Below are 574 nucleotides of genomic sequence, written 5' to 3'. Positions count from 1 at the left end.
TTCATTTTTGCCATGCGTGGGTTATGAATGTGGGTGTATGACTGTCAATTATATTTCCAATTTTTTATTGTCATTGTCTTATTCTAGCGTATGTATATACCTATTTGTATTTATACTTATGTCACATTGAAAACCATATTTTTGTAATATTGTAATATTTTTTATGTTGTGATAAAAGTGTAGTGATGAGTGAATATGCAAAAGTTGTGAAGAAGATGATCTTTTTTTAATATACATGTCTATTTACATGTATATTTATGACGTATTAAAAACCATGTGTTTCTGGTTTTTAATATTCTTTGCGACATGTATCATGTTACACTGTAACAGGTACTTGACGTTAAAAACTCTGTAGTGATAATTGAATACACAATGAGGAAGATGAAGAAGATAGGAAGAATTGCGATCAGCATTCATTTCATGGTTGTGAATATCCATGTTCCTTTTTAATATACATGTCTATTTACATGTATATCTTTAACCCATTAAAAACCATATTTTTGTGGTTTTTAATATTCTTCGCGACATGTATCATGTTACACTGAATATCCTTGTTCTTTTTTTAATATACATG

Source organism: Hylaeus volcanicus, chromosome 7 (genome assembly GCF_026283585.1).
Source record: "Hylaeus volcanicus isolate JK05 chromosome 7, UHH_iyHylVolc1.0_haploid, whole genome shotgun sequence".
Taxonomy (NCBI): Eukaryota; Metazoa; Arthropoda; class Insecta; order Hymenoptera; family Colletidae; genus Hylaeus; species Hylaeus volcanicus.
This window is presented reverse-complemented; position numbering follows the sequence as displayed.